Here is a 13,580-nt window from a genome sequence, read left to right on the forward strand (position 1 = left end):
TGGCATCAGATTCATTTTGACATGCTCTCTAACTTTCAGACAAAAAATGTCATTGCTTACAAGCTGTGCAAGCCCTCCCCGTGGAAGTTTTTTGAGGAAGTTCAAATAAACATTTTATGAATCATGGAACTTTGTAAGATGCTGACTTCTTACTTTTTGTAAATGGTTTGGGCTATTTCTGTCCACTTACTAAATCAAATAACTTGTTCTAACTTAATCTATGCTGCTGCAGACAAGATTATCAGGAATGATTAGTGATTTATGGACTGTGCCTGGTCAAACCATATCAAGGTGAACATGTAGTACAATGCGGTTTCTAGTCCAGAAAGGGAGACTAGATAATGTAGTTTTGTGAGTCTGCTCTACATGGTGGATTGTAGAATCAGAGTCATAGAAAAGTAGGATCAGAAGGGACTTCAAGAGATCATGTAGTTTAACCCCCTGCTTATGTCAGGATCATTCTTCCCTAAGGCATCCTAGAAAAGTGTATGTCTAATATATTCTATAACTTCAGGAGCAACCATCACACACAACTACCAGGCATAAGGTCTGAAACGTTAAAATAATAATTTGTCACAGGTAAAGCAGGAGAATGAGGGAACTGTCAGTATCCTGCCACTGCCAGGACAAAAAGTAGCTTGTTAAATACAGTAAAAAAATCCAAGGAAGAAGATCATGTCCCTTGCTACAAAGAAGTCAAAAGCACTCACAGTCCTTGCCAGTCTGACTGTGGGGTAAAATTCCTTCCTGATCCCAGGTGATCAGTCTTACCCTGACCAGAGGAGCTAGGCTGTTTAGCCAGAAACCTCTGGGACTTTTAGGTCACAGCAGGAACAGAAGTACATCCCTATCAAAATCCCCAGCTTGGGCTATGGCCATCACATAATGCTTCTGAGGAAGGAACCCCCCCCACACAAAAAACCAGCAACCCAAAACTCCCCTGAAAAGCTTTAGCAACAGGAAGGGGGAGACTATGCTTCCCTGGCCCTGTGTGACAACTAGCAATGCCCCAAAACATGAGAAAAACGAAACAACCCTCACTCTGCACTGTAGTCTGGGTACTGGAAAACAACTCCATGCATCACACACCATTACTAGAGAACTAAAAATCCCTTTTCTATCATCCTGTCCTTTCCATAAACTTATCCTGGTGCCTTTAATCTTCTTTTAAAACCAGACTGGTTGTGGAGTTCTGCTTCATCCTCTTGCTGCCGAGCCTGGTTCCTCTTCAATTTTCACCTGCTCTGAGCTACAGAGCTCTTCTCATGGTCTCTGAGGAATGAGTTATGGTAAACCTCCTGGTTTCCAGCTGTTGCTCTTCACAGCATACTACAAGCATTGCTGTTCCTAAATCCTTCCTAACCAATACTTACCCAAACTCTTCTTAAAAAACTCCAATGAAGGAGATGCTACAACTTCCCTGGGAATTTCTGTTTCACTGCCTTACTGTTCTAACCATAAAAAAGTTTTTCCTGACATCCAACCTAAACCTACTTTGGGTATGTGCAATAATTACACGTAGAAATTTAGAAGGTTAGGTCATGCAAAAAATGGCCACCTGACCTAACTTACTTCACCAACATGTGGACCTTACAGATAGATCCCTAGTTAGGTCACTCTAAGTGCCAAACTGTACCAAGGTTCCTGTCAAATGCCTCTTGGACCTTCCCCCCCCCCCCCCCAACCCACAAGCCTCTTTGATCCAGCCAGCCCCAACCCCTGTGGACCTGCTAGCTCCTCCCAACCTTTCCCCCCTACCCCTAATTATTTACATCAGACTCCTAGCACAGGCGAAGGTTTGTAAAACTGGTACTTGATCTGCAATCACACTGCATGGTTGTAGATCAGATCTCAGGAACATCTGTACTGTTCTGCAATTAATTTTCAGGAGAAGAAATCAAGTAAGGAATCATTGAGTACAATCAGGCAGCCATTTTTCACCCAAACCATTTTGTTACATGTCCTGCCTGCTGCAGTGAGGGAGAAATCAGTCTCTGTCTTCATTATGGCAGGCTTTCTGATATTTGAAGACTGCTAACTATTATGTCCCACCTTAATTACCTTCCTAGATGAAGAACATGTAGGAGAAGGTGACCTACAGGGTGACCTAGAGGATCATAATGCCTAATGATTTTTGTGTCTCTTCTCAAAAGGCTTTTTGTTGTCAATCATAGTATGTAGTTATTAAAAGGAGAAGAGCTAGAATCTAGTCTGAGATCCTTTCCTGTTGCTTATTCCTGGGGAGAAGAATCTTCCCACTCAGCCCATGGCTACATAAGGGAAAAAAAACTTTTATAAACTGTGTTAACTAACACATTTTGACCAACAAAATAGTCAAGGCACCTAATATGTTACGAAAAATATTAGCCAGCATGACTTAAAATGGGAGTATCAAACATAAGGCCCATGGACCAGATCTAGCCTGTGGAGCCCAGATACCGGCCCCTGGTGCTGCCCCTGGTTCTGAATTGACCTGGAACAACCTCATGGGCAGGGCCCAGGACACACGTCCAAAGGCACCCCATCCAAACTGATTGAAGTAGTTTCCACATATGGTATAGTCTCAGACCAGTATGTAGTGTGGCGCCCATTCCAGTCTCTCCCCGATCCATACCATATGTGGTGCCCACCCTGGCCACTCCAGGATCCAGAATGCACATGATATCTGCCCCAGCCTTTCTGGGATGTGCACCGCACACAGTATGAACCCCAGAATGGGCACTGGATCTGGCACTGATGGGAGCAAGCAGACCAATCTGGCCCATGGACTTATGTAAGCTTGCTTTCTCAAAACAAAACAAACAAAAAGCAACAAAGCAAAATATGGAAAAGGAAACTGAAACTTCATTTGCTTCTGGTGGGTGAGATCATTTGGTTTCTAAACTTTCCCTGGCTGGGATTTTCCTTTGGGGAAACTTTGACTGTACTTTCCAGTCTGGGCTTTCAGTGTCCCCTCATATATACCTATCTACTGCCTTTGTAACACAAACCTGTCCTTATCTCTGCAATTATGGCAGCTTTTGGGTTTCATTTTTGGGTTTTCATTCATGTATGTGCATAAGAAGCTTTCAAAAATGTGAGAGTGAGTAGTAAGAGGGAAAAGAATATAACTTTTATTAGTTTTCAGAAGGGATGCATCCACATTTTTGCAGAGCTATAAGTAATTTCAGGAGCTTCATGGTTTCAGCCAAGGATGTAGTTTGCCATTAAAAATTAAAAGCATGTGAGAATGCTAGGTATCTTAGAGAAAGCTGGAAACTTCAGAATTGTGCCATTTTCAATGTTTATACAGACCTCAGCACACTGTTAGTTTTCAATAAATAGTAACATCAGTCTTCTTTCTCCTAACCAGATATTAGTTGCCAGCATATAAATATACTTAGTGCATCTTTTCACATAGTACATAAATTTGACTGTGTCCCAACATTTGTATAAAAGGATAGCACAACACATGCTTTCTCAAAGTTACAGATTCTTGACTTTCATGGGTTTAAAAAGCAGAGTTCACTACAAAGAAACATCAGAGAAATGGTATAACATAGCCAGTTAAAAAGAGAGAGAGAGAGACAGAGAGAGAGTGTGTGTGTATGTAGGACAGAATTGATGAATAATTTAGAATTAATAGGTTCCTATGTTGCCGTAGCATCTCAGTGCTTTACAGTCATGCATTAGGGCTAATAAAGAAACTCCAGTTTTTATTTGTAGTCAGTGGGAAGGTTAGGGTTTGCACATCAAGCTGTTGGAAGAGAAGTCATGCTTACTCTTTGATCTATTGGGGGCAAAGACTAGATAAAAAGTAGGTTTGTCCGTAGTGTCTGTATCAGCTGTACCTAATTCTGGATAATCTTAAAACCCTTAAGCAGGAATGAAAAGCTTTCAGCTGATAAAAGGACAAGCAGAGTTGTTGTTACTAATAAAAGCAGGAAGGTTTTGTCTTACATTGTAAAATATCAGTGCTTCTTAGAATTATTTTTTCAAACCACTAGGGAAATCTGTATCAGCTAAACTTTTTGTCTGTATTTTCTGGGGCTTACCAGAACAGAAAGATCAGCCTTGAGGCTCACCACACCAGCAATCCATGAGTCAAGGGCTGTAATTACTCTCATGTATGTAGATTACTTGGAACCTGAGGTTGGTACAAGTTTTTACGTACAACTTCCCCTCTTCCATCGTGCGTTGCAGATGTTCATTTGTGTTCTGCTTTTACCATCTGGATAGATCTGTCAAATCAGTGGGAATTTTACATGTTAAACCTAAGAACTGCTATACTGGGTCAGACAAAATCTAGCCAGTATCCTGTCTTTCACAGGAAAGGAAGGAAATCTTAGGATGATTCTAAGAAACGGGGCATGTGTAGAGTGATCCAGCCCAGCCCCTGCTTTATCCTCTCAGCTGCCAGCCACCATAAGGTTAGGAATACTCTCAGCTTGTGGGAACAAATGACTGGAATTCAGATTTAATGTGTGGATAAGAGGACTTTGCTGTGAGTTTTGGCTTCTATTCCTATTTCAGTCAATAACCCCACATTAAAAAAAATGACCTACTGGTTTGAGCTGCCCAGATTTTGGGGTGCCTGTTTTGTGACATATCAGGCTGATTTTTATAATGCTGTTCAATTGTGGTTGGACTTATTTGTACTCAGAACCTCTAAAATACCTGACATAAGGTGCTACCCCAAAATTACAGGCCAGTTTTTTAAAATATTAGCCCAAGAGCCTACTCCTTAGCTTGAATGGGAACATGCTTTGAGCAGGGGGCTGAATTATATGACCTCTCGAGGTCCCTACCAAACCTCACTTTCTATGATTCTGTGATTCTAGGTGTAAGTGCAGGGTCCATTTCTGCTGTTTCCTATTGAAACCTTCTGCTGTGAACCTATTCTTTTGTTTATCTTTTTTATTCCCTATTAAGGTGCCTATTCACTTTCTGAAGTGGGGAAAAAAGACAGCAGAAGTAATGCTGAAAGAAATGATAATTTGCAGCCCATATTCTGCCCTGCAAGAGTGAGGAAGCTCTATTTCCTCCCTGTGTTTGTTTTGGATTATTCTTTTCAGTGCAGAAGAATATTTTATGAAAAGTTGTCTTTCTGGTACACTAAGCACACAACTTCTATGGAAGTTAAAACTCAGAAATCTCTTCTCTCAAAGGGCTGTTGAGGTTTATATTTTTTTTCACTATTTAAATATAATGATGACCTTTCTACAACGCTTTAATGCTATATAAAAATGGGATGCAAACCCCTTACTCCAAACAGGGCATGTCACAAGGCAGTACCTACCCCAAGGAGGTAAATGCATCCCAAGAAGCAGCAAGGACCCACAAGGGTTATGAGGAACAAGGCCCCCATAACTGGCCTTCCCAGCCTCTATGAAGGCTGAAGCCCCCACCTCAATTTGAGTATCCTCTGATGAGGCCCAATTTTTCTAGAAAGAGAGGAGAGGGCAGGGCAAGAAAGCCCCCACCTGGGCCCCAAGATCCCTTTAGATCCCCAGCCCCAAATCTATGGCCTTCACCAGACTTCATCTCCCCAGTCTCCCCTCACACCCTTGGATCACAGAATGAGATGCTTTTGTCCTTTTGTAGTGTCCAGACGAAAAAAATGCTCATCTGTGCTGATGCAAATGAAAGCTGAAAAGAGGAAGCACTGCTTTTGAGTGGGAGGTTGAGGAAATAGCTGATGCATGGTAGGCGGATCAGACATGAGAAATGGAGAAATGAGAAATGGACAACTTTTGCTAGGGTTACTGAGAAATATAGTAATCTAAGTATGATGGGGCTGCATTATACCATGTGCAGATACAATATCACATTATTTTAAAAATAAAAAATAAAATAAAAATAATAAGTTATGATACTAAACCTGTGCCTTGATATCTTTTTAGCCAGTTTGCTTATACAGTGGACCATTTTTTTCTTTATCTTGCAGCTGTTTTTTGCCCCTTCAGATTACAAGCACTTTCAGGAGGGGACTGTATTGCCCCATGTATTTATATTCTTTTGGTTGTGTAGTCTTTAGCCCCATGGAGGAAACAGCCATAGAATGTTTAAATCATGAATCCAGTACTATAGAGAGAACTTAATGTACCTGTGCCATATTTTGGTGAAGCACAGTTTATTTTGTTGCATACCGAAGACCAACATTGGTACTTTTTATTGCCTACTTGGTTTTACAGATGCATCATGGAAAAATCTTCTCCAGCCAACAAGCAGATGGTATGCCTTGGTTGAAGCCACTGTTATCTCAATTCATTATCATGACCTTAGTTGCATCCTCAGATAACCATCAACAGGCATTCAACCAATTCAAGGCAGATATTGGTGCTAATGTCAGACTGCATGTACCAGTCTCATATCAACTGTGTGCTACCCATATAATAGCTATTCAAGCAGATACTGGAACAGTAGAGTTTCTAACTAAAAAAGGAAGCACTGACATTTATAATGATTCAAATGTCACAAACCACATGTGAGCTAACAATGTCAACGTGTTGCAGAAAAAATAAACTTTGTGCTGGGGTGCATAAACAGGAGTATTATTGTAAGACTTCTATTCCACTCAGTGCTGGGAAGGTCTCAGTTGAAGTACTGTGTCCAGTTTTGGGCATCACACCTTGAGAAAGACTAGAGGACAGCAACACAAATGACCAGAGGTTTAGAAAAATGGCATATGAGGAAAGATTAAAAGAACTGTATTGGTTTAGGGAAGATAGGATGAAGGGGGCTTGTAATAACAGTGTCCAAATATGTAAAAGATTGCTGTGAAGAGGAAGGTAATACATTGATTTCCATGTTCACTAAATTGCAACAAGGGAGATGTACGTTAGACTTTAGGAAAACAACTTTCCAACCATGAGGATTGTTGACCACAGGAATAGATAATCTTGGAGGTTAATAAGAACAGATGAAATGTACCTCTATCAGAAATGGTTTCAATTCATCCTATCTTGGGACAAAAAGTATGCTTAGATGACCCCTAAGGTAGTAGTTCTCAACCCTTTTTTGTACCAGGAGCTATCTGTAAACATTGATGGTCGTCCCAGCCCATTAAATAGTTTAAGTAGAAAACAGCCCCCTGGCCCTGCCAGTGCCCCTCACTCTCAACCCACAGTTCCCCACCCCCCCAGCTCTGCTGGTGCCCCTCACTCCTTACCCACTGCCCCCAACCTCCCAGTGTGTGGGGGCAGGAGTGGGTGTGTGTAGGGGGAGGTGTGGCGGGGGGGCATGAGCTCCCCCATATTTGTTCACCCACAGTGACCATGGGGCTACAGCCTGGTTGGACCAGCATGGGCAGGAGCCATTTCCACTGCCCAGCTGGCAGAACCCAGAATGGGAGGACAGAGCGGGGCAACAAGACTCGTTGCCACCACCTCTTGGGACTCCAGCACCAGCTGCCCCACCAGCAGCACAAGGAGTAAAGCACAGTGGGGGCCACACTGCTATTACCTCCTCCCACTGCCAGCCACTCACCTTCTACCCCACCACCATGGCCCAGCCATGACCGCTGCTCCCCTCAAGCCACCTGCACATCCCCTCTGGGCTAGAGCTGCAGCCTGAGGGGAGCCGTGGCAGCAGCTGGGCCATGGCACCGGGGTACAGAGTGAGCAGCTGATGGTGGGAAGAGGTGAGGGCAGTGTGGCCCCCACCCCATCCATTACTTCTCTTGTTGCTGGTGGCACAGCTAGTGCAGGGGTCACAGTGGTGGCAGCAGCAATGAGTCTTGCAATGAATCTCTCTGCCCTGCTCTGTCCTCCCATGCTGGGTCCTACCTGCCAGGCTGTGGAGGCAGCTCCTGCTCATGCCAGTCCAGCCAGGCTGCAGCCCCATGCCCACTGTGGGCACACAAATCTGGGGGGGCATGTGCCCCCCATGTCCCCCTGTCATATCACCTGTGCCCTCCCACATGTTGTCTGTGCCCCCCCATCCCATAGATTTACCTGCAGGGAGTTGCAGGAGCTGCTGTCCATGCTACCTGGCTGCCACATGCATGTGTGTGCATGCCCATGCACGTAGTGTCCCTTGCCTGATCACCCTCCTCATGCTCCCCACAGCGCCAAGCAGCCCCTTGCAGTCTGGAATTCTGCCAGCCTGCAAAGGGAAACCCATGGTTTCCCATGTTTTTTCCTTTAAAGGAGAATCTATTTTTAAAGTTTGTTTAAGACCTTTTCATATATTCTTGAGACCCATTTTTGGGTCATGACACATGGGTTGAAAAATGTTGCTTTAAGGGACTATCAACAATATAGTAGTGGCAGGTCTTGTAGAGGATGGGGCCCCATCTATACCCTGGGTACCCATATCTGCAGCACTCTGGACTTGTTCCTCTGTTTCCACTCTCAAATCCCTAGTCTCCAGCAGGCCTGAAAGAGGTTGCTGTGGATGAGCTTTGAGCTCACTGATGTACTTCCAGGCTTGAAGCACATCAGCAAGTATAAACTATGTAAGTAAGGGCCTGTTGTTCAGCCTGTCCTCACTGGTACCCACTATTACCCCTGTGTAAACAAACCCCAAAAGTTTCTTTTGGCCCTGTCTCCTTTGATTCTTGGATTTTAGGTTGCAAAGCTCACCTTTGTTAATGCCCTTTCAGTAAAGCCAGCTGTGATAGTGCAGCAAGAGATAATCAAAGTAACAGCTGTGAGGCTGGAGGTGTAAAAAGAAGATTTTATTACTCATCTCCAGCATAGATTTGTCCTGGGCAACCCTGACCATTCTAATGGCTCCATAACTAAACAAGCCAGGATAGTAATGGCCAATATTCATGGAACAGTTTTACACATAACTCCTTAATACTTTTCTTAAGAGGGGGAAGCTCCAGGTAGTGGAAGCAGCTGGAGAAATCTTATACAAGTGCCATATAAATACCTTACACAGTTGAAGACCTTTCTTTGCTGGGTTTGTTTTATCTCTCTCCAAACCATAGCTACTGCCCCCATTCTATAAAGTACCAGTAAAACCTGCTGACACTGTCCCTTTCCAAACTCAGCTTTCACCTCTACCCTGCTAGCATGCTTCTTGCATTGCTAGTTTGAGTGGAAGGGGCCAGAGTTCCTGTGAGTTGGTGCTTTGTTACTAAATCTGGCCATTTGACTGGCTGCATTTTGCTCTATTTTATTACTTTTTGAAGATATTTGACCCACAGTAAATATTGGACTTTGGATAGAAACTTTTGTGACTTATAATGGATTCCTCATGAGTCTCTCTTCAGTTGTATTTAAAATACAACAAGATCTGCATTTGATATTGATTTTGGACTTGGTTTAGTTGTTCGTGTATATTTGAAAAAGAACAGATGCTGCTTGCACATTTCATATGAGATGGAATAAGTATACTCTGGAGAGCATACTTGATCCAGAGGTCACTCTCTCTGGGCAAATCAGCTAGCTATAAATTGCTTTGTGGCTTTTCTAACTCTCTTAACTTTGTAATGAAGGTCTATGAGCTAGATTATTGAGAAATAGTTTCTGATTTTTGTATTTAAACTTTTACAAAATATTTAAATGGTCATTTTGAAATGATTTGCTTCAATGGCATGCAAAGGATAACAGCTGGATTCCTATATACAGTAGCGTTTAAAATTAATTTGGAAAATTCCCTAGTCTTTCCAATAAACCCTTTGAGTAGCCTTTACCATAGAATTACTATCTGAGTGGTTCCCCATCACCAGTAGCAGTTCTGCCTTTCTGAAAATTGTATTTCATGTGTGATTTAGACTTTCATCTTCCAAATTAAATTCTGCAATTGTTGCATATACATATCAGGGCCACTATAGGATGTACTGTAGTGTGCCCACTTTCATAAGTGGCAGTGTCATGGATGGCATACAACACAATTATTCCATTCTTCAATAGGAGGCTATGTGACCTGAAGTGCACATTTTTGAGTCAGTTGAGTTTCAGCTGTATTATTTCCCTAGCCTGCCTCAAATCAGCCAGGATGACTCCAGGAAGAAAGATCACGGAGGGCCAAAAAAAGGCTGTGACCTTTCCTTCTGATTTGTGGTTAGGGAGTAGGAGCCACAGTGGTTTTGTTGAATTAGAAATCCCCTGTAGAAATCCCTATGCATGCTGCCATGTAGTTTAGCCCACGTGAACCCAAAGCAGAAGAGAAACCAGTATCACATGAGATGTAGAGTGATGGTGTTAAAATGTCAAAATACCAAGAGGTTGTCATTTGTTTAGAATGCTTTAAGGCAGTACTGTATATATATAGATTATTCTATGGATCCCCCAAGGAGCCAGCTCTAGCTCAGAGTTTAAAACTCTGTTTTTGGTCACCATAAGAAAAAGGCTAAGATATGTTGTTGAAGGTTGAAAGAAGAAAAGTAAGCTTTTTTCCCTGAATGCCATGTTCACCGTGGTGGTGTTTCCCCCTACAAAGAACAACCCGAGGCTGTCAATCTGAAGGGAAACAAATCAAAAAAGAACCAAAATCAAGGGGACGTCTGTAGCATGCTTTATCAGCTCTGCTTCACAAGGTGGCATTTATCTCTACAAATGGCAGAGAACAAAAGCATAATATTTTTAGCACATAGTTACAAATGCCATGCATATTGTAATGTGAATGTACTGTATGTAACAGCAAGTAGAACTAGGGGGCAGTCTGCAGAGCTGTGATGTTTGTTAATTTGGACTGCAAGTCCCAGAAACCCCCATGAGCTGTGGGGCAAGGGAAAAGGGAGAGGAAGCTGGGGTTGAAGTAGAGCGAAGAGAGAGCAGGGTGCATGTGGAACCTGCTCAGCCGTACTCAGAGGAGTGCACAGTGGAGCCGGAGAGCTCACTGGCTTGATCAGACAGGACTGTGAACTGAAGGAGATGGACTCAGCCTTGCGGGTAGCTGCAGGCTGGTGTTTGAGCACTCTAGGGCACCTATACATGAGCAGCAGGGCTGCTCCGATGCATAAGTACAATGCATAGGAGCAGACTCAATTAATTGATTAATCAAGTCTATTGGAGTGTGGTAATACTGCACTCTAGCTGGCTCCAGTGTCTCTTGTATCTGTGCCCCTGCACTTAAAAATGGTGGCAGGGTGCTTTAACTGAAGCTCATTCAATTTTCAAGCATGGAGATGCAGATTAAAGGAGCTCTTGGTGCTGCTATAAAGCGTTCCCCTTGGTGCTGCTTAAAGTGCTTCCCCCCGCCCCCCAACGCACACAGACATGCTCCTGGAGCACATGAAGAAATGTCCCTAGGGACTAAAGGCAATTTGAGTTGGTCTAATAAAATATCAGATTTATCCAAAGAACCTTGTCAGCCTATGTCCTTAGACCAACACAGCTACAACCTACACCCGTGAAACTAGGTCTGTGCAAAGCAGCTACTGTTTGCTTCGAATTCGGATTTGGCCTATTTGTAGGACAGTGATTGGTTTTGGTGATTCAAATCACTGTCCTGAATTGATTCAGCTGCTGCCAAATCTCTGAATCACACAGGCCCATCCCTCCCAGTCCCCCCATGGCTGCACTACCCACCACAGCTCCGGCTCTTTAAGAAAAAAAATTTAGAAAAACCCCAAACTCACAGTTCCTGCGGTGGGGGGGATTCCCCACTGCCCCCCACTGCCCCACACCATGCGGGGAGCTCAGCACAAGCCCCCTGAAACCCCAAGGCCACTGCAGAAGCTGGTGAGTCCTGGGGCTTTTCTCCGTTTTTTTTTTTTTTCTTAAAAAATATTTACCATGGGTCCAATATTTACTGTGGGCCGGAGCTGCAGTGGGCAGGGCAGCCATGGGGGGACTGGGGGAACCATGGGGGGACTGGGGGGGGTCAGGGGGCTCATGCAGAGCCCTGGGGGGCAGTGGGGGGCAGCGGGGATCACCCCCTGCCACACCCAGCAGCACCCGTGAGCAGTGGGGCTTTTTTTAAAGCACAGGGAGCTGGGGCAGGCAGGGCAGCCACGGGGAAGCTAGGGGAGTGGAGGGAGTTGGGGGGGCTGGGGGAGCAGGCAGGGGATGGGGGCTGGCAAGGGTCCCCCCATGGTCCCCTCTCCTTCCCCCTGCTTTCCAGTTCTGAGTCCAGCTGCAGCTCCCTGCGGTGGCAAACGGGGACTTCCTGAATCATTGAAGCTCTCTGAATCTTTTCCAAATGATTCAGAGAGCTTTGAATCGATTCAGACCTTTTAATTGGTTCCCTGATTCAATTTGGATTTGGAGATTCGGCCACCGAATCGGGCTGAACCTCGTCCAAATTGAATCACCACCTAAAGCTTCGCACAGTCCTACCTGAAACCTAGGGACTAAAAGCTTGTTGGTTTAAAGGCTCCAGAGATGTGTGTGGGGGCAGGGGGAGTTAAGGTGCTGAGTGTATGTTACCACAGTGCTGACGTTTCTTTACCTTTTACCTGTTCCCCGTCTTTAGCCCATTGGCTTGTGACCCTAACGCCTATGATTTTCTGTAAGAAGTGGGAACTCCCCCTTGCTTCTTGTGCCAGTTTCTGGGGCTGGAGGCTTAGTAGGGCCTTAGTGGCTGACCCAGCTTTCTATTCATATTATTTTTCTGCCCACTTCAGCTACTGCATTACTTTGGTTATACAGCCACACAAATACTTTATATTTTAACCGAAGTTTTAAGTGAAAGATGCCACCTGTATAGAAAGTCCATCTCTAAAAATGCTTGAGTCAAGCTCTCAGTCCAGTAGGGCAACAAGGGGAGAACAAGACAGTGATTAAAAGGAAACTTTCGCTTATGAAGATTTATACGTAAGTATTTCTGGCATGATAAAATTACTGTACCAGACAAAAGCCCCCTCAAGCACATCAAAGTGGTAGGTGTGTAACTGCATTAACGTGGCACTGCAGTTGCGGTAATTAGCAACAATAATTAGCTCACCTGCCGCACTGCTCAAAGACAGCTCCACCATTTCAGATTCAGCAGGCGGCACAGACCAGTGCAGCATGTGCAAAGGCACCACCCCCTGCCATAGTAAGTTCGCTGTAGACATGACCTGTCATCTCTGTGCCTTGGGAATGACTGAACTTCAAAATCTGTGGGGATGATTTTCCTCAGTATTTTAGCAAGAGTATCTATCCCAGAATCCTACAGGAGACACTGTTGTTCTAAATGTCCATACTACTCAATTGCAGCACCAGTCAGTGCCAGGCTGAGACCTAATGGGTCCCTATACATGTGCCCAATGTCTGCTCCAACACGCGCATCCGCGCATTTCAAAATGGCAGTAGGGGCATTTTAATTAAAGAACGAGCTTTAGTTAAAGTGGCCCCGCCACCATTCTGAAGTGCAGGATGCTGAATACATGATGCTTCGGAGAGCCGCTCTAATTAAACTGCCCCCCTACCCCCAACTCTGGAGCACATGTAAAGATGTCCATTGTGTCTGCACCATGCATACTACTAGAAAAAGTGTAGCTGCCTTAGATGTTGGACAAGATATGGTTAGCTGTGTTCATCTGACATCAAGTACAAGGCAGGGTAGATTTGCACTTTATAAACTAACGCAGTGTGTACGTGCAAGGCTGGGGAAGCAGAGTGTTTGCTCCCTCAGCCATGTGACAGCCCAGGGCCAGGGCTGGCCTGCCACTCAGTCAGAAGAGATGAGCATGGATGGAGGCTAGCCCGCTCACCCTGTGA

The 13,580-nt window shown here is 44.3% G+C and overlaps 1 protein-coding gene across 2 annotated transcripts in view; it reads left to right on the top strand.

Annotated features, from left to right (window-relative positions):
• Positions 1–13,580, top strand: part of RNF182 (ring finger protein 182) — a 145,665-nt gene that overhangs the window by 55,487 nt on the left and 76,598 nt on the right. The window lies entirely within an intron of this gene.

The sequence above is a fragment of the Crocodylus siamensis genome, chromosome 3 (assembly GCF_052110815.1).
Source record: "Crocodylus siamensis isolate JL-2025a chromosome 3, ASM5211081v1, whole genome shotgun sequence".
Taxonomy (NCBI): Eukaryota; Metazoa; Chordata; order Crocodylia; family Crocodylidae; genus Crocodylus; species Crocodylus siamensis.